General features: G+C 42.3%; 1 long non-coding RNA gene across 1 annotated transcript in view; it reads left to right on the top strand.

Annotated features, from left to right (window-relative positions):
- Positions 1-4,179, top strand: part of LOC308102564 — a 60,347-nt gene extending 56,168 nt beyond the window's left edge. Inside the window, exon 3 of the long non-coding RNA XR_013934669.1 lies at positions 4,065-4,179. This is a non-coding gene — a long non-coding RNA (uncharacterized lncRNA). The remainder of the gene's footprint in view (positions 1-4,064) is intronic.
- Positions 4,180-21,155: the final 16,976 nt, after the last annotated feature.

Here is a 21,155-nt window from a genome sequence, read left to right as displayed (position 1 = left end):
AACAGAGTAACAGAACTAGAAAAAGTGCTCCTCGGAGCACAGGTCTCCGCCAGGTCAGGTAGGTTATTGTGGGCCAGCAATGTTCGCAATTCGCCAATCAGGATGGAATACAAAATATTGGACAGAACCATCTTGATCACTTAGATTCTGTGATTTTTTTTTTTGAAAACGGCAAAACAAAGGGTATTTATTAAATATAGTATATCATATAATTAAATATAAAATAAAAAAAAATCACAGAAAAAAACGTTTTATGGTCATGATTCATGTCATGTCATGATGGCTTGATTCGAGGCTTAAATTAATAGATATAAATATTTTTGCAAATGTCAATGGGAAAAATGCATTGAGTTTTTCCTTCCGGCACCAGGAAAAACCAGGAAGTGGGCGGGAACTGCGATGCTCTATAGGGCAATGTTAAAAGGCTGGCATTTGTTTCTCAACGTAGTGCAAATGTGTGTGCAAAGGTTCACCGCAATGGGGCGCTGCATGATTTGCGGCATTTTGTTCAAAACGGGCCACTCCTGTCAATCTTAGCCAATCAGGATGGACTATAGAAAATCAAACAGATCCGTCTTTATCACATGACTATAGAGATCATGTGTACCGATTTGCGTGAAATTTGGATAACATCTTTAGCATTAATATCGAAAAATTTGTTTTACATAAGTCGGCCTCCTGGTGGCGCTATAAAAGGCAAATGTGAAAAATGCAGGGCAAAGGTTTTTCCTTGGCCTCTAGAGAGTGTGCATACAAAGTTTTACACAGATCGGTGTAGTTATAGGTAAAAACACAAATCGGCCTGTTATAGCGCCACCATGAGGCTGATTTGAAAATATTTAAGTGGCATTTCTTCCTCGGCATAGTGGAAATATGTGTGCAGAATTTCACGGAGATTGCATGCTGTGTTCATGATTTCAGGCATTTTGTTCAAAACGGAGCACTCCTGCAAACTTTGGAAGCCATTTTTAGCCAATCAGGATGAAATATGAAAAATCTGAAAGATCTGTTTCGTTTAATGTCTATAGAGATACTGTGTACCGATTTGCGTGATGTTTGGAAAAAATCTGTAGGAGTACTGTGAAAAAATGTGTTTTGCACAAATCGGCCTCCTGGTGGCGCTATAAAAGGCCAATGTGAAAAATTTGGGGCAGAGGTTCTGCTGTGGCATCCAGGGAGTGTGTGTGCACAGTTTCGCTGCGATCAAGCCAACGGTGCGGGAGATTAGCTGTCCACAGACAGAATGACGGACGGGCGGAGGGACGGACGGACGGACACACGGACGGACGGACAGGGGGCAAAACATACTCTCTCGCCATGCCTTTCGGCCTGGCGGAGACAATAACAAGACTAGAGACAGAACAGAACAAAGGCCGAATATGTCCAAGACCTTATAAGGGCAGGAAGGTCTAAATAATCTAGTGCAGTATTCAAAACATCTGTGGACTTCTATCACAAGATGGAGGCCCCTATACCATTCAATAAATCATACCAGCAGTGTGTGTGATTTATTTGGAATTGTCAGTGGGAAAAGGTATTCTGTTACTACCGAAAACTATTGAATAATTAAGATTTTTTTAACACAAATCTTCTCTTCTGGGGATCCTTGGCATAAAACATTTTCAGGTGGGGTTCGCGGCCAAATATATATCCATTTGGTTGTGTATCCTTGGCACGAAAAAGTTTGAGAACTACTGATTTAAAAGGCATTTGTGGAATCGGCCTCAGGTCTTAATGGTTTAAAATAAAGAAAAAATACCTGAAGGACAAAGTGATGTGAATGGCATCATTCTCCTCCTCATGAACTTTTTGGAGCCCTTGCACCCGGCAAGTTTGTTTTATCGTTCATTTTTGATTGAGGTTGTGCTCGCATTCCTTCTAGTTTACTTATATAACCTGATTGGTTCCAGTTAAGTTTCTGCTATTCTTTCTCTAACATTCGCAATTATAGCATATCAGTAGAAAAGACCACACACCTTTAAACATAATACATTGTTTGAAGGTTAAACAACCCATGATTTGAGTTGTTTATTTATTGAATATGAAATTGATGAGGTGATCGCCTGCAGTGGTGGAAAGTAACTTAAAATCTTTAAGCATTTTTGCTTTACTTGAGTATTAGCATTTTTCAATACTTCTACTCCACTACATCTGAGAGGCAAATATTGTGCTTTTTACTCAACTACAATTATTTGATCTACAACATGGGTCTTCAACACAGGGTCTGGGATTTTCTTTTTTTGTATTAACCACTTGAACCCTAGCATCGCTGTTGTGGGGGGATTCTTCTTGTTGTGTGCCAATACTTGTGTGCTTTACTCAAGTAAAATTTGGAATGTAGGCCTTTTTTGTGCATCAGAGTGCTCCTCCCTCCACTGATCCCCTGTATGGAGATATATACGAACCACAAATGACAGGTAGACATGGCGAGGTATCACGATTCCACACTGATTGATGTGATGGGAGGAGATAAGGGAGGAGTTGTTAGCAGAAGTGTAGTCTTCCCTCCTGAACATACGTTGTTCCAAAATATATTTAATGTAAAATAATTCATTATCAAAATGAATTACTTAATAATTCAACTAGTAGTTATCGTTCAAAGTCACATGTCTGTAATATGATGATTGTTTAGTTTTTTTCAAATTGTATTCGTGTTATTTTATGCTCCAAAAGATGCGTCACGCCATTCAAATAGGCGCAAGTGCCCTTTAGATGTGAATGTCACCCAGCCGGCTTCGCTTAGGAAATCTGATTAGACATCGGGCCAAGCACTCTGAAGGTTTACACACTATGTCCAGCTACACAGTACGGTATGTGGATCCAAACTAAACGTGTCATAATTCCTTCCACTTTACCTGTCCAACAGTGAAGACCTATCCCCTGTCTCGGGTTCTGCCATGCTGACAGTTTAGACGGCGTTACATAAGTTGAGTGTGTGTCTTATATTAGTGAAGTGATTGGGGGAGAGGGAGCGTGAGGCCAACAACTTCCAGAGAAAATCGAAAGCCCTGCGGGGCCCGTTAGTGTGTGATCCATGGGTCCCTTGGGGACACTTTTCTCAGATCATGTGCATGAGGCAGGCCAGAGCACCTAAGCCTCTGTCGGTTCACACACTTATATTAGTCATCCCTGTCTCTGACCAGACAAGGGGACGTACGAAGCCCCCGGAGTGGCGCCGGGCCCCTCTTATTTCCACTATGCGAAAGAGAAAAAAAGTTGCATAATTTCTTCCGTTTGGAAACTTATTTCTGGCAAATTTACAAATCAACTTTTTCTCCTGCTTTTTTTTTCATTCACTTCCAACTGCATCCCAAAGTCAGGCTCATTTTATGTGATTTTCCTTCGTCAGGTTATTTGCCAAAGGCCTTTTGGTCCATTTGCTCCTAATTTTTACGGGTTGTAGCACCTCCCGCTCACTGAACTCTGCAGTGTTAATACTGTTTAAATGAAGTCACCGTTAGCGGGACTCTGGATGAAAAGTTCAGCACCCAGCTTCAACCCTCAGGGTACGGACAGACCAAAGTTTGATCCTGCCTATGCTGCGGATTCTGTCAATGCTTTTCAATGGGAACAGAGCGGAAAGCCGCGCAATGGCAGCAAAACGCTCCCATTGAAAAGCATTGGCAGAATCCGCCGCATAGGCAGAATCAAACTCTGGTGTATGTGTCCGTACTCTTAAGGAGAAAGCACAACATTGCTTGTTTAATTGCAATAAGAAGTGGATTCAGGCTTGAATGAGGTTTCATCAACGTTTCATGAAAATAAATAAATCTAAAGATATTTTGTCAAAAATATATATATATATATTTTTTAGCAAAAAAAATATAAAATGTGAAAAAAGTATTCTCGCAATTCCCTTATATCCACAGTGTGTTTTTTTCAATTCGCTATGATGTCTGTCACAGGGTGAGCATATGAAAGTGCCTGTTAACTGGTGAAATCTAGCATTAAGTGTGGTGGCCCCTATGGTGCCCCCTATGGTGTAAGTGAAATCCCTTTTGGCTCTGTCTAGAGGCCCCTCAATGTGCCAAAAAATATTTATTTTGCTGTTGTCTTCTGCACAGGGCCTGCATATCAGAGATGGTAGGACGTCCTCCTGCCTTCCACCCTGACTTCGCCGTCTTCATGTGTCATCATCGTCCATCTGGTGGCTGCCTTTCCTCTGAAAAACAGCTCCAGGTAAAATGCCTCCCAGCATATTATGTGCCAGACGGGGATCTGCTGGATTTACAGACAGCTGCTGAAGGGAAGTCTGCTTGACTGGTCTGGTCCGCACTGAACACACAGACTTATGCCCCATTTAAGATCTGTTGTACTTGTAGATCTGCAATTTTCAGTGCTTGACAATGTCGTACAACAACAACAACAGTATAAATCATGTTTGAGGAGGAGTAAGGGGACAGGGAGGAGGGATTGAGTAAGTAATATGAGAGAAGGGCATACAGTAATAATTTTTTCTTTCTTTTTTTATATTGTACGCCTTTGGCTTGGCATCAAATGTAAATGAAGCACAGCTGCAGTGGCATTCACATTTACTACTTGTTTTTTTTTAATGCTCCAAATGATAAAAAATGTAACAATTTGACAATTACTCGCATTATGGAGACATGCAGCCTCCAAGGAGACGACTCTTGTTCTTAACAACCAAATGGCTGGCTATCACGAAACGCTACTCCTATGAGTTATGAAACATAATATGGTTTCTGAAACAGTATCTTCACTGGACCATGACTCTTTCTTGCAGCATTACTTACAACTAGAGCCAGACTGAAATATCGGGTGAATTGTTATTCTACCTTTTTAAAGGGACTACACCATGAATTGTAACTTGCCTTTTTTTTGTGTGTTTTTGGTCTCCCCTACCTCTCTTCTATCCCCAAAAATACCCCAGTTTGAGCACTCAGGCTTTCACAGCATATCTGGGGTTTTATGTAAATTGGTCTCAAAACAGGCCAAACCGATTTGGCCCCGAAAGTCACGTCACTAGCGGTACAATCCCTCCCGTATTTCAGTTCTCCCTTTTTTTTTTTTTTTTACTTTTTACTTTTTTCACTCAGAACCAGGAGATAAGATGCATACAAACTGGCTCAATAGCGCCACGTGCAAATCAGGACAATGTGGTATTGCAGGTGAAAGTGCTTTATAAGCCAGAGAAGTTAGTTGGAATGAGTATATCTGAGGCTTGATTTAGGGTCAAACCTTTTGAAAAACGTTTGAGGGACATAAACAATATGATATTGCATTTTATTTTTATTTTTTTATTCATGGTGTAGATCCTTTAAGTAGATTTTTTTCTAAACTTTCTAAAAGTTTTGACTTTTTTATATTTAGAAATTTTGCACAAAATAACGGTCAAAACATTGGTAATCGGTGGGCTAAGACTAAGGACTGGTGTCGGACCCAGACATCTGGCATTGGCCAGCGGCTATACTTACAACCTTAACGTGGTTATTTTCCAGTCAATCTGACAGTAAAAGTTACTACATCATTCTGGTACACTGTCCTTTCTGTTGATTTAGAACACCCATTGCTGCACTGTACTTTACGTTACTGTAAAGCCAGGCAAATGCCCCCTCCTTGTGCTCAGATAATTGGCTCCGGGTCCACTGTGGGTCCGCTGTGCTGACTGCCTACAGCTGACAGAGTTGGTTTTGTTCGACCAATGCTGTGGGTGGCCCAGGCAGGTCATGGTGGGTCGAGCTTCGGGTGTGTGTGTGTGTGTGTGTGTGTGTGTGTGTGTGTGTGTGTGTGTGTGTGCGGGCAAGCACCCGCAGCCGAGTAATACCACAACGGCATACAGTATACAAGAGATAACATTGTAGGCCTTTTAATGTGCCAATAATTACACACTGCTGCCCGATAAAGCATTGGGTGTACATGGGTGGGAGCCCAGTGACCACTGGCCCTCAAGACCCTCATCTTTTGTACAGTACCTTCATCAGACCGCCACCAGGACATGTCCCTCAGATGTGAAGAATCCTGCATCCTTTTTGAGCTTGGCTTCTAACGGAACTTAAGTCTCTCTCTCTCTCACTCACTCACTCACTCACTCACTCACTCTCACACACACACACACACACACACACACACACACACACACACACACACACACACACACACACACACACACACACACACACACACACACACACACACACACACACACACACAGATCAGCTAATTCAACCGGGCAACACCGTCGTATGACAAAGAATAAAATAGGGTTTTGCAGTTAACTTGCCACGGCCACGGCATTGGTGGATTCCACTTGTGTGCCTGCCAGAGTTACATCTTACCTTACGTCTCCATGTCTCTATTCTTTGTGACACACAAAATCTGCCATTGGAGATGCACAACACAGGTGTCCCAGTGTACTTTTTCTTTCCTAATGCAAAACTATTGTTAAGTATGAAAGATGAACACGGGATGTCCAAATATTTGCTTTTCAAGCTCCCGAGACACAAAAAGGAGTCAAATGCATGCACTGCAAGAAGCACCTTTGTTTGCACCCCCAACACACTTAAGTGACATTGATTCCCTTCAAATACTAGGGCGTGACGTTACTGCAGCTAAAAGAATCAGCTGCGTGAGAACGTTACGTGAATGTCTGTTTACCTGTTTTTGTGAGGACCCTAGGGGGCTCTGCAGGAAGCTGTGTAGGAGCTGTGCAGGGCCCTTCCACTGTTCTCTTTGTTTGGGTCCTGCTGCTGCATTCATTGCGGCTTGGCCACGACATGCATTGACAAGTCACTCGGAGGGCCCCGCGTGGGGACAGATAGACCAACAGACACTTGAAAATGTCAGAGACCGTGGAGGAGAAAGTAAACGAGCGCTGTTCCCCGTCCAGCCCCCAAAATGTGGCTCCAATTACTGTCAGGAGAATTTCCTTGTGGGGCGTGATGAACACAACCAGGGGCCTGCTGTTGTACCGGCAGTTAGACAGAGGAGGCCGTCTGACTGCCTGCTACCAAAAATCCTGCTCCCCTACGCCTTGGTGGACAGGGAGATCAAAGACGGGAGAGAGGAGGAGAAGAGAGTCAGACGCTTCCCTCCCGCTTACAGTGTAAATAAAGAGGGAGCTCTATCTTCCTAAAAAGACGATTAGATAGAGGACCCCTGTGTATATCTGAGTAAACTCTACAGTTGCCATAGGGATGCCTATGGAATCTTCATCACTGGCACACACAGTGTTGTGGTGAGGAATGGTGGGACTTTTTCAGATGGGTTGAGAGATGTGATCTCATAGGGTGCTGTAAAAGTTTTTGTTTTGTTTTGTTTGTCTAGTTTGGCTATTTACACAATCTAAATATTTTGTGTGTGTGTAAATATTCAGTGCTGTATGTCCATATTTGAGAAAATACTTTGAGTCATTTTGTACTGTTGTTGGGACATGGTAATAAGTAAAAACTTGCAAATCGCTATTGTCAATGACCACAAATGTGTACAGTATTTAACGATATTGCTATTAATAAGATTGTGTATTTATATTTATTTTCCCAAGATCAGTGAATGTGATTCAGACCTGCCTGTTATTTAGCTTAGCTCTTAAAGAAGTAACACAGTTAGTCAAATTGTTATTGCTGGAGCTTTGGCAGTTTTGTCTTGTTTTTCTTTCTCACAATTTGTTTCTTTTTTTTAATTGGTTACAGAAAATATATGTATTTATTTTTTACAGCTGCTCAGAAAGAACATTTCATCACCTGTCATAACCGCGCAATTACCTGACGTCAACCATTCCTAGGATTAAAACAAACAGAAAGAAAAAACAAAAACACCCACATTGCCACAAACAAGCCTTCTGGGGAATTCAGCGTTGTACAAATCTTTTTATCTTGTCCCTACATGAGTCTAAATGTGTCCTACATATGTGCTGGTTAGTATCTGTGGATGTACAGCATCCGCATTAAGTCTTGGCTTGCCACCAAGTGCAGTTCAGAGGAAGAGCCGGTCGTTACAAGCTGACAGCAGCTATTAAAGGTTATCAGATACTTTGTAAAGAAACAGCACAGTAATATCCTGAGTGTTAATTCATTTATCCACTTAAGCCTGACTCCATCATACGCCGAAAATAGACGATCTAAAAACAAGCAACGCGCTGCGACCTTCTAGATATGCTATTTTTTCTACGAAATATCACCATACAATGTTTATGAATTAAGCATATAAGCCTAAGCTATTTTTGAGAATTGTTGCCTATAACGACTTTCCCAAAATAGTTGCGTCAATGTGGATAATTAATTGAAATATATTTAAAACAAGTACCTTCTTGTCGTATGTTAGGTAAAGCAGGCCTGCAGGATGTGTGTGTGTGTGTGTGTGTGTGTGTGTGTGTGTGTGTGTGTGTGTGTGTGTGTGTGTGTGTGTGTGTGTGTGTGTGTGTGTGTGTGTGTGTGTGTGTGTGTGTGTGTGTGTGTGTGTGTGTGTGTGTGTGTGTGTGTGTGTGTGTGTGTGTGTGTGTGTGTGTTATGAGGATTTTGTCACTGGTTACTGTAGCTACACTTTAAAGTTAGCCTACACATTTCACATTCCCTGTAATTTTGGTGGCCATGGTAATTTTTTCTCATGCTTAACCACATAAGCCTAAAGGCTTATTTACTGTACATTGTTGTACGATGGGTAGAGAAAATAGCTGATCTACAAGCTCACAGCCTGTCACAGTGCATCGCACCACGATGCGTTGTGAGCTTGTAGATCAGCTATTTTAGCTATTTTCTTTAAATTAGGAAACATTTCACCTATCATGACATGCCCAAGTGAGGGATGCCAGGTTGAATGTGGTTAATTTATACACCGCCGTATGACAAATTACAAATCAGTCTTCACTGTAACACTAAGCCTGTGTCTCATTTAACAGACTGAACTCTCATGTCATCTTTATTCCCATGACAGACAGAAAAATTACAGTCAGTTCTTTACTCATCATCGGTTCTTTTAGATTGTCATCTCTGTTCTGGACAAACTGATGACTCAGCTTGGCCTGAGACATTTCTTCTGTCCTTAAATGCTTTTGTTTCAAAGCATTCTCAATTTGGTGTAGGTTTTAGTACCCTGAGGGATGGAAAATCTTACTTTAAACTTGCTTTTTATATCAACTGGATGTCCTCAGAGCACCTCTGAATGTCTGCTACCACTTTATTTGTTTAGAATTTTTCTTGTAACTCCTGTAAGTACAGTACCATGGCTCAGGCCTTCGATACATCTTACATCAAGAGGGGGGGGATTTTCGGACATGTTTGTTTAGCTTAGTTACATTAAATGTGATGTATTACTGCCGCAGTTTTGATACATCAGTCAGAATAAATTTTATTGTCACTCACATCACACGATTGCAGGTGTAAAAGAGAATAATAAATGAAGCAGTAAAGAAAAAAAATTGGTACAATCTCTCAACATTTGCATTTTGCAGTTACAAGGAAGAGTTAGAATAGAGAAAGAAAATGTTTTGAAGAAACAAACAAAGAAGAAGTCAAATAACAGGAAGGCGCATAGTCAAATAAAATAAAACAATATACAATATACATAAGGTGCATGATTACAAAATACCTAATAATTCTTTTTATGTGGGAGGAAAACATCCAGCTGATAAATAGCAGCAGGTTCATGTGCATGGTTAAAGTGGCATGGTTAAAGAAAAACAAAGAAATATGTATCGAGTCACCATCTCCATCTGTTGTGCATGCATGATTTCAAAGCTCCATGGTGCCATAATCTACTCAGGATTGATGATTCAGTGGTCCAGCAAGGACAAATACATACAGTACAGTAACATTTGTGGGAAAGTATCCTGGTCCGATCAAATGCATAGAGGATGTGTTATTAATATTGAATGTAACCTTCACACCACTGCTTATCTTGAACTTGGACTATTGCCAGTATTCTGCATCACAGTATGACATTTGATGTGCTTTTTAACCCATTTAGACCAGAGGCTGATTTTAAAAAGCCTTCTAAATCCTAACCTAAGTTTTCAGAAAATCTTTATTTCTTAATAAATATTTTTCCTTTTTTTATATTCCTCTTGCTATACTGTATATAGCAACATAAAAAAATGACACAGATGCTTTCCCGGTTTTGAAGGTATAACAATTCATAGGCTTTCCTGGTCTTAATGGGTTATGGAAATCTCTATCGGATGGTCTGCTGGCAACGAAGTATGATGTTTTTGTTTATAAATAATGTATGTTATGAAGCAATGCATCTTAGATTTTAATTTTCCCCTTTCTTTCATTTTCTGCCCACTATGGGTGGCAATGCTGGTTGGGTCAAACCACTTTGGGTGTAAAGAGCAGCACAGCCAGCAAAGCTTAGACTTGATAATACTAATGTGGTTTTAGAGTACGTATAAGATAGATACTTTATTTGTCCTTGCGGAAATTCATTTTGTGCCAAGCAGTCATCAGGATACAAAAAAATCACAAACACATAACATAATTACAAAATACATACAAGCTAGACAAGGCCACCAGTCATGGTTCAAGAGGCATCACATTACATTTTATGCACAGAACTGAGATGGGGCCTGTTTGTTTATAAGAAACTTAAAATTGTTCCAATTAAAAAAAAAATTATAATAATCCTTTCAGGTCTCTATAGTAGCCTCCCTCCTTTTTCCCCTCTACACCAAATGGCTTCGCCCCAGAATAGGGACACTACTAGGGTTCACTTCCCACATCTACCTACAGTTAGTTTTTAACAAAGAGCATGTGGTCACAAAAAAGTCGCTGTGGTGGCAGTTGCACGTTTTATGGAATACACATAATGTAACCTTACCACCTGGAGTCTAGACAACTTCATACAAAGATAGTGATAATTACTTGGCTGGGACATTAGGCAAGGCACGTTTATTTGTATAGCACATTTATAGTTACAGTGCAGCGCAATAATTTTTTATTCCCACTTTAATGTTATTTCCACATTTTATGTTCAGCACTTGGAGTTGCATCTGATATATAACTTGTGCTATATAAATAAAGTTTGATTGATTGAAGAAATTAATCAAAAGAAAACTCAACTAGAAAAAGTGCTCCTCGGAGCACAGGTCTCCGCCAGGTCAGGTACGTTATTCTGGCCTCCTGGTGGCGCTATAATAGGCCAATGTGAAAAGGGTGCCATTTATTCTTAGGTCTTTCACGGCAATCAGACACTGCATTCATGATTTGAGGCATTTTGTTCCAAAAAATTGTTTTGCTAAATTAGACCTGCTGGTGGCGCTATAACAGGCCAATGTGAAAAGGGTGGCATTTCTTCCTCAGCCTAGTGGGAATGTGCGTGTGAAAATTCACGGAAATCGCAAGCTGCGTGCATAGTTTGAGGCTTTTGTTCAAAACGGACCAATCCTGCAAACTTTGGAAGCCAACCTTAGGCAATGAGGAGAATATGGGAAATCGGACAGATTTGTGTTGATCACATGACTATAGAGATACTGTGTACCGATTTGCATGACGTTTGGATAAAATCTGTAGGAGTAATGTAAAAAAATGGGTTTTGCACAAATCGGCCTCCTGGTGGCGCTATAACAGGCCCATGTGAAAAAGGGGGGGCAGAGGTTCTGAATTGGCATCCAGGGAGTGTGTGTGCACAGTTTCGGAGCGACCGGGCCAACGGTGCCGGAGATTAGCTGCTAACACACAGACAGGACGGACACACACACACACACGGACACACACACACACACACACACACACACACACACACACACACACACACACACACACACACACACACACACACACACACGGACGGACGGACAGGGGGCAAAACATACTCTCTCGCCATGCCTTTCGGCCTGGCGGAGACACCCATTTCTTTCGGCCTGGCGGAGACAATAAAAGGTAGCAGCTTTGGTTTAAGTAACTAAGAGTTGTAGCAGACCTGAAAGTTTGTTCCAGATATGTGGTGCTGCTTCTCCACATCTAGTCTCCGATGACCTGAGACTGGATGGTTTATAGTGTAGCAGAAGATAAGACAGGGAGTCGGTGTAAAGATCAGAAAAGTGATATGATCCACAGTAAAGCTTGAACAGCGGTATTCTGAATCTGAAGCTGATTGTTTTTTTTAGGGAAACTTGTAAAGACACAGTTACAGTAGTCGAGTCTCTGAAGATGAAAGAATGGACAGGTTTTTCCATATCCCGCTGAGGCAGTCCTTTAAGCCTTGATATACTGTATTCTTAAGGTGATAGTAGGCTGGCTTTGTAATTGACTTAATGTTGAAATTCAGGCCTGAGTCCATGGCTACACCAAGATTTCTGCCTAGTTACTTACATTACCAATGTATGTTCAGTGCATCATCTATGCTCCTTGCACCCGATTTGTGTTATAACTCACTTGGCTAAAGAACTTGTGTGGAATTGTCCTTTGGTATAAACTCACTCCAAAGTTGAATTACCTCTGCTTCTCCACTTGAGTTGGATCTTTTAAATGGTGCAGTGGATATTGGATAAGACCATGCATACTTAACTTTTGCTGTCATGTGGTGCTGGTGAGTGGTGTGTTCATGGTATGAGCCCAGACTGCGGAAAAGTGTATCCAAGTGCCTGCCAGTGGCCATTTGACCACTTGTTTATACCAGCATTCTGGGAATGATTTCCTCTTTCATTGTGTTTTCTTTTATTCCTTCCATCCTGTGATAATGTACAATAGGGTAAAGCCCTGTGGTACAACGTCAAGCTTATGAATGAGACATATTTGTTACCTAACTTCATGAAGGGCGTGATTACATAAAGCAGTGTGACATAGGGCTTGAAATCTGTATTCACTACACAGTCAGATTGGACCAATGAACTATGATCAGACCACTTATTTTTATGTCCTTACTTCTTTTACTAAGAGCTGCTTTTCACTGTTGGCTACTAATTGGTCAGTGGGGCTCTTTTACAACTTCTCCAGATGTGGGGCTTTAGTGTCTCAGGAGAGAGTGGCCATCTGGAAGTTACCGGTTCAGTCCCTGGCTCCTTGTATAGAAGTGTCCTTGAGCAAGACAATGAGCTTGATTCACTAAGCTGTTTACGCCCATATGTTGTACGTACCGGCATTTACGAAAGTTCCTGTGTCTGATCCTGTGCCTCTATCTTTTTCTGTCCGTGAATTTTTCTAACTCACGACTGCTCGGAGGCAGACTTATTCCTGGGACCAAAGCTTGCGCATACAGTATGTCATTAGAATGCCTTATTCTTCATGCAAAATCAATTACAATAGTGCCAAACCTCAAATAAAATATGTATGTGCCCAACATTGTCAACACACATATGTCAAACGATCTTTGTATGCATATGATAGACATGATGCAAATTCAGTTGACGCATTTAGGGCTGAATTATTAGGCGTCTTTGCCTTTTTTGCAAATGTGGCCACAGTTTCGCCTATTGGACTTTCATGCCAACTCCAATGTCACGCTATTAATTTGTAATAATGACCATCACATGAACGCAGTCTTACATTGATGAGGATACAGTATGGATGAAATCTAACTGTGTCCATTACTCCATTTCCAATTGCGATGTAGGAGTCGGACAGTGGAGGGTTTGTTCAAAGACAAATTACCCTCAGTATTCAATAAAGAAAGCTCTGATAAAAATTATCGGATATTGGCGGATTCCAGCATCATCTTTTTACCTCGGTAAAGGTGAGTGAGTAGAAAGGGCTTATATAATAGCCGTTCCAAGTTTTATTAGCCTTCGGTCGTGAGGTTAAACTTCGTAAATTAACTTCTTACTGTCATTACACGAGAGAGTTGGCTATTACTTCATAAACGTTCACTTGACAACTGATCTACAAGTTTTCAAGTGGGTGCGTCCCGCCGCGTTGTAAGCATGTAGATCTGTCCATTTTGAGGAGTGGTGACGTCATAGGACGTTTTTGGTTGCCTTTTATGGGGCGGGAAGGAATGCAAACTAGAAAAAGTGCTCCTCGGAGCACAGGTCTCCGCCAGGTCAAGTAAGTTATTGTGGCCTCCTGGTGGCGCTATAATAGGCCAATGTGAAAAGGGTGGCATTTCTTCCTCGGCCTAGTGGGAATGTGCATGCAAATTTTCACGGAAATCGCACGCCACGTTCATGATTTCAGACATTTTGTTCAAAACGGACCAATCCTGCAAACTTTGGAAGTCAACCTTAGCCAATCAGGATGGAATATGAAATATCGGACAGATGCGTCTTGATCACATGACTATAGAGATACTGTGTACCGATGTGCGTGATGTTTGGAGAAAATCTGAAGGATTAATATCCAAAAATGTATTTGACATAAGTCGGCCTCCTGGTGGCGCTGTAAAAAGCAGATGTGAAAAATGCAGTGCAGATGTTTTTCCTTGGCCTGTAGGGAGTAGGCGTGCAAAGTTTCACGCAGATCGGTGCAGTTATAGTTAAAAATGCAAATCGGCCTGTTATAGCGCCACCATGAGGCTGATGTGAATAGTTTTAAGTGCCATTTCTTCCTCGGCCTAGTGGGAATGTGCGTGTGCAATTTTATGGAAATGGCAAGCTGCGTTCATGGTTTGAGGCAAAATTTGTTCAAAACGGACCAATCCTGCAAACTTTGGATGGTAACCTTAGCCAATGAGGATGGAATATGGGAAATCGGACAGATCAGGGTTGATCACATGACTATAGAGATACTGTGTACCGATTTGCATGAGGTTTGGTTAAAAACTGTAGGAGTAATGGGGAAAAATGGGTTTTGCACAAATCGGCCTCCTGGTGGCGCTATGACAGGCCTATGTGAAAAAATTGAGGCAGAGGTTCTGAATTGGCATCCAGGGAGAGTGTGTGCACAGTTTCGCAGCGACCGGGCCAACGGTGCCTGAGATTTGGTGCTAACACACAGACAGGACGGACGGACGGACGGACGGACGGACACACGGACGGACGGACAGGGGGCAAAACATACTCTCTCGCCATGCCTTTCGGCCTGGCGGAGACAATGATGCAAATGGTTCTCCACGCGAAAGCGCCGCTGACTGTCAGACAAAAATGAGGAGCACCTGCGATACACACATATCAGGGAATCACACACGTTTGTGAATCGCACGTCAGTTTGTGCTTAGAGAAAATACACCCTCCTTTAGTCACTTTATTTACACTTTATTTTACGACCAGCTTAGTGAATCAGGGCCATTGAACCCCTAACTGCTCCCGATCAAAATAATTATCTTCACAAAGTAGTAGTAACAACTAGCAGATACTAGAAATGCAGACCTACATTACTTCTGCATCTCAGAAGACATTACTCCTGCATCTCTCCCTCTTTCCGTGGGCGAGACAGCTTCTGCTCCCTGTTCTGTATCCTCATGAGAACATATATTTCTTTTGATACTCCGCTATCAGCCAGGATTTCAAACAGAAGCAGGACGCCTGTTTTTTCACTAAACAGATGTAAGACCCCCCCCCCCCCCCCCCACACACACACACACACACACACACACACACACACACACACACACACACACACACACACACACACACGCACACGCACACACACTGTATGTTATACATCATCCTGATACAGGCAGACATGTGTCTTTAACTTAAATGACGTTCTCCTCCAGCCACTCACTGATGTCATGAGTGGGAACCTTTGTAAAAGACAGAGTTGCTCTAAAAGTAGTAGTCTAGTCATTCCATTCATAGCGGTCCCCTGTGTACCTGCTGGTATGTATGGCCCACTCAGAGCCAAGATGGTCAAACATTCCCCTTGGGTGGAATGATATCACTGATTATCATGCCGCTAATCGGTGCTCGCCTGTCTGGCGCTCTTTTTAAGCTAGATGCTGTCGGAGGCCTTGGCCTCCCTCCATATCATCACCCCTTGTCCTCATGTGCCACCCGCATGCCAGTCTGCTCCACTGCGGGATGATGTCATGAGAGAGACTCGCTGTAGGAGGTCTGAACTCGCAACACTATACACAACAAGCTTGTGTGCTGCGACGGTTTGAAGAGCATTGACAACAGTCAGGCATGCTGTGTATCTGAGTTGGTGTGTGTCCATGTGAGGCAAAACAAACAAATGAATAAATACGTGTAAGTGAAAAATTCCTTTCACCCAAAGGCTAGACTTTGAACAAATATAGAAAACCAATCACATGTGAAAACCACTGTGAATATAATAAACACCATCAACAACAACAGTCAGCTCACTGACTTGGTTAAACTTGCATTCTGTTATTCAATACCAGTGTTTATTAATGGTTAGATGAAGGCACAGCGTGGGAGATGTCTGGGCTTGTGCAGAAGACATTAACAACAACTTTGTAGAGGATGACGTGGACCATTTAGCCATTTAGAGGAACCGCAGGGCCAGAATGAGGACTTTATAGCGTGGCCTGAAAATGTGCCTACTACAGTCAAATATGCACAACGTGATGCAGACTGTAAACCAATTGCATTTATTGCATGCTCGCCCACAGACTCGGCACATTGGACCCCCTCGAAAATACCTGACCAAACTGACATTGTTGTGTGTTTGCTTGTTTACATCTCACAGTATGCGACAGTGACATGGTTTGTGACATCTTAAATGAGCACATAATTCAGAAATTACTGTTGTGTTCTAGATCTGAAGTGGCCTACATGGGCTGAGGACATGAGGCTGAACAACAACAAAAATCACAACTGCCTCATTAACGAGGCATCCTTCCGGAACCATAAGTAGTGTAATAACCATTGGGTTTCTGCTTTGAAGGAGGACTTTTGATATGAACACTGTTTCATGTCTGTCTCCAAACAACTCACTCAAATGTTCAGCACTGAATGGAGGGTGCTTGTGGTAAGCAATAAGCATCCATACCACTCATGGTGTGACACATATAAAATAAAGGGTAACATACCCCCCACCCCCCATTCCTATAGCAAACAACTTAATTAAACAACAATAAGACAATAAAGGCATGCATGGGAAGTCCCTCCATTGTCTAATGCACACCCTGGGACGCTACAGTAGTAAAGCGAATGTTTTAGACTTGGCTCTGGTATGTGGGCCCTGGCCCACTGACCTATGAGGACCCCGTGCCAGCGCCTAATCACTCTTGGCCAGAACAGTTCTTGCCAGCCACCACAGCCAACACCAATGGGAAGCGAGAAGTTTTCCACCACACTTAATCTAAATGCTTTCAGATGAAAGGTACTCTTGACGTAGGCAGGCAGCTCTCTGACACGCGTCAATTTCAAACACACGCACTGGTCTGAAAGCGTTTTCCATCTTGCTACAGCGGCCCGGACTAATTATGGCACAATAGTTTAATTCTTATTTTTTTATTTGAGTCTTTTCAGAAAATCAATTCCCACCCACAGTGGAGCTTGCCGAGTGTTTGGTTGACCCAAGTAAAACAGAGCCTTTTTTTTTATCAACCGGGATGGGGATTATTTGATCAACCCGTGAATTGGGATGGGTATGATGAAATTATGACAATTCCATACACAAATCATTGTGAGTTATTGCTTTGTGCCACTCGTCAGCCATGTGAAAGCCCTGCTTGTTTTCTTTTGACCCCTTTAATAAGCTCCATCAATATTAACCCCAGCTATGGCAGATTCATGCATGAGTGTGGCAATAATTTTGAGACAGCTTGGACCGATTACCCGCATGCTTTCTCTGCATCAGCATTTTGTTCATCGTCTTAATGATTCACACACACTGGTTTCTCAGTCACGCACAAAAAGGTAGACAATAAAATAAACGTTTGTCATGTTAATAATTAGCACTTAACATGGTATAAGTGGGGCAAGTGTTGTGTGGACACACTAGGATGTTTTGGCTGGCTCAAAAACTAGGCATTATGCCTCTGGAAAAGACAAAACTCTGAAACACAAACTTGTGCACTGTCGGCAGTGGGTTAGGATCATACCCGGGTAGGGGGGACAATAGTTTTTTGTCCGCCCGCTGTAGCTGGACAGTCACACTATGTTCCTCTGCCACCTCCCGCAGCTCTGCTCTGTGAGCATTCCAGGCATTCTCCAAGACATTCTCCATTCTGACAAGAAGATAGAAGCATGGGCTCGCTCACGCACGCATACACGCACTCACACACAGATGGCATGCAGTACATGCACACACACACACACACGCGCACACATGCACACATGCACGTACGCACGCACGCACACACGCAAATGCATGAACACTCGCATACACAGATAGACCCCTCACCATCGCCACCACGTTGCCAAGTCATTATGTAATTGATGTCTTCCTCTCTGTCCTGCGGCCCGCCCACAGTTTGATGCAACTAACGCTCTTCTCATACCACAGCCCCACCCACCCACCCCCCGCCCCATCCCATCCATATAAGGACAAGGCACACACGGCCCTGCTAAAGGGAAGCTGGCGTTTCCCACGGAGGTCACTGAGCTGAGACGGCGTATACCCAGAGGACCTTGATCAAGGCCTGACATTTCTCTCTCGCTCTCTCTCTCTCTCTCTCTCTAAACTCTTCCAATGAGGGGTCTCTCTTAGTCCTCCTCGTTTCAGTCAAATAGTCACATCGTCGTGGAAAATTAAGCATTGCTTGCTTCGGAAGACACCAAGCAACCCGCCCCTTCTCTCTGCCCTTCATTCATTTTTTTTCTCTCTCTTGCGCTCTCTCTCCCCCGCTTCCTGTCTCAGATGAGGTCATCAAATAAAAATGTTTCATAAACAAGTTTTCATCAGTTCCCTTTTAAGCCAGGTACAAAGACGCTGACTTGACTGATTACCATGAAAAATGATTCAAGACATTAAAGAGAGCTTCTTGATATGATACATTAAGTGTATCTGGTACGTCCCTGCCTCCCCTTTTCATCATCATTCTATTTGTGCTTTTCCAGGAGCCTTACAAAGAACCCAGCGATGCAGGCACATGCACATTCATTCACTCTGTCCTCTTGACCGTTTACTCCACCTCTGCGCCCGCTGTGGGGCTTCCAATAACCTCTCGCTCCATATCATCGTCTCAGTGTCTCACCATTAACCCGAAGTCTCTCTTGGCGTTTCTGTTCATTTCTCTGTTTTATGGTCGCTATGTTTGAGATGGAAATGGCGGCGTCTTTGATGGAAACTTGTTTCACCTGTGATTGCCATAAGGGAGCATTTTGTTTAGGTCAATGGGCCTACGGTGAACATTTTGTGCCAAAGTCCTAACTAGATAAAGTTGAACAAAAAATGTAATGTACACTACAGTGTAGAGGAGAGGAATCCACCTAAAGTTTGGGCAGTTGATCAGTAATAGTTGAGGTCTCACATTCCTGACAGCTGGTTTACAAACTATCAAGAACGTGGACACCATTCAAAGTAATAGGGAGACAGAAAAGAACATGGCGTCCATTGAGGTCAATGGAGAAGTGGCGCCCTGTGAAATTCAGTTCCTCAAGCTATATAGAATGACTAAATGGCCGTCCACATCAAACACTAAACTAAATCTATATCTATATTGTTCACATGTCATCGTTATAGTTGTGGTGTGGACTCTGCCATCCACTTGAGTTGGACTTTTTTATAATCTCATTATAGTTATAGTGCGGTATGAGTTTTTGGATATGCTATTTTTGCCAAATGTTCACCCCAGATTATGGACGGTAAGGCTTTATGTGGGTATAAGTGCATAGCAGTGGTCCCCACACTGGCAACGTTTTATATCATTGCCTATTTTGGCATCTGCAGTATTTTCTCTGTGACAACAATCAAACAATGCTATTCACATAGCCTCAGGCATATCTGTCACATCTGGTGAGAAATGGTTTAACTCTTGATTGTTTCCATGGAAGCATTTTTTGGGGGGACAAAGTTTTTGCTTTGATTTCTCCGAAAGTTAATAAGCCAAGTGAGGCATAACAACGATAGCATCTAAATCCACCCACTTACATGCCTGGAGAGAGGGAACAAATTCAATATATAACCAAATCCAATGTAAACCCATACGAGTCACGACACAGTTTAAATTGATGAATCCTGTGTGTGTGTGTGTGTGTGTGTGTGTGTGTGTGTGTGTGTGTGTGTGTGTGTGTGTGTGTGTGTGTGTGTGTGTGTGTGTGTGTGTGTGTGTGTGTGTGTGTGTGTGTGTGTGTGTGTGTGTGTGTGTCTGTGTGTCTGTGTGTGTGCGTGCGTGCGCGCGCGGTCATGGAGTCATATTACACACATTTCATACAACAATCAATTTGCTCTCCAAAAAAGTTTGTATAATTTAGTAACATTTTGAGCAGAAAATGTTGAAACATGTCACAGTAGCGGAGTAGCCCATTCATTTTGTGTTTGTGGTGTTTAATATTTTACTGTTGTAGTATTTGGCCTTGCTCTTGACAGTTCTTAAGCCCAAACAATACCCTGATTAGTAATTAATGCCTATAAAAACGGGATTCAAAGGGTATTTCCTGTATAAATGGCTCCCAACTTGGCCCACGAACCCTCGATAGTAAACTAATACTTACCTGTAGTTGACCGGGGTCGGCTCTGAACTTGGTCCGGTCTTTTTTTCCCCCTCTACACCAAATCTCTTCACAGACAATTTCCGACCAAAGCTCACAAGGTGTTGCGTTGCGATCCATTGTGAGCTTGTAGATCGACTATTTTTGCGGATCTACCAAATTAGGGATGCTAGGGTTCAAGTTGTTACGGACAAAAACTAGGTACTCCATGGTCCAGCATTCTCCCATACTGTTGGTTAGAAGATCATATGCTGTTTACAATCATCCTGTTGCTGTCATGGGGCCAGTTCCATCTACTATAGGTTCCAGGAACTGGGAGCCCCTAGCTCCATATTGTTTTTATTAGCAGTAAAGCCTTTAATAGTCCTCCGAGAGACAACCCTGCTTTAGCAGGAGTCTCTCTACTTTAATCAGGAAATAAAACATTAGCCTGGCAACAGGGACGTGGGTTGTGTGTTCGTTATATGCCATAATCGACATCAGTGAGGAGGTTGAGGGGTTCATAAATGCGTTTGAGCTGGCACAAGACAGACCTATCCTGTAGCTGTAGCATATACAGTACTGTATCAGATTATGCAGAGATCCAGACAAATATACTGTATTACATGCCTGTGAGGTTTAATTGTGCTCATTAGTAATAATAAGTAATCTTCCCTATGTGGCCTGATTTTGAATGATGCCAGATACGTTTAAAACGGGCACAACAGAAACGTTTAAATTATATGAATTATTATTATTTCAAAAAGTGGTTTTGGGTTGCCTTGGA

This window comes from Gymnoscopelus braueri (genome assembly GCF_963280865.1).
Source record: "Gymnoscopelus braueri genome assembly, chromosome: 16".
Classification (NCBI taxonomy): domain Eukaryota; kingdom Metazoa; phylum Chordata; class Actinopteri; order Myctophiformes; family Myctophidae; genus Gymnoscopelus; species Gymnoscopelus braueri.
Note: the sequence above shows the minus strand (reverse complement) of the source record. Positions and strands in the feature narration are given on the sequence as shown.